This window comes from Penaeus monodon, chromosome 15 (assembly GCF_015228065.2).
Source record: "Penaeus monodon isolate SGIC_2016 chromosome 15, NSTDA_Pmon_1, whole genome shotgun sequence".
NCBI classification, from domain to species: Eukaryota; Metazoa; Arthropoda; class Malacostraca; order Decapoda; family Penaeidae; genus Penaeus; species Penaeus monodon.
The window spans coordinates 41,299,350-41,299,986 of NC_051400.1; positions in this window are offsets into that span (position 1 = coordinate 41,299,350).

Sequence of the window (637 nt, forward strand, 5' to 3'; positions counted from 1 at the left end):
TTGTAAAACGAAGGTATTTTCGGAAATGGGTCTTCCTGGGAGTCTCCCCTAACGTATGCAGAACATGTAAATTCGTAAGTACATCGTAACAAGTGGAAGGAACAGCCATCTTTCGGTATAACTAGTCGAAAATTGTCCTTCCACTTTCTATAAAAGGTCTATGGCGTTTTTTTTGTTGTTGTTTCTTTTAGATATTTTGGGATATATCTGGAACTGGACAGACGCAGCATTTCTCAAGCTCGAAACTAAATTTCAAATGGACATTTAGGCTCTGAACTGTATTCGTTATTAGGTTGATCATCCTATATATAAAATAAGATGTTTCAAGGAACCAAATTTTATAGGCTTATATCAGCAGAGACGGCTTCATGTATCGTTTCGATTGAAACCAAGTTTGTAGCATATTTCGACACACTATCTTCTCTTTAACTTAATATTGGCTTTGACCTTTTAAACTAGTCGAAAATTGTATCCAAACCAACTTGGACACCTGGATTTACTTCCACAATATAAAGCAATCTGTAACAATAAAAAAAAAAAAAATCTATGAGCTAAGAGACAATAAAAATACATTGAAACTAAGCTTGTAAATCATTCGGTCCCTGTAAATATCTTGTAAATTTCACCCCTCAACCCT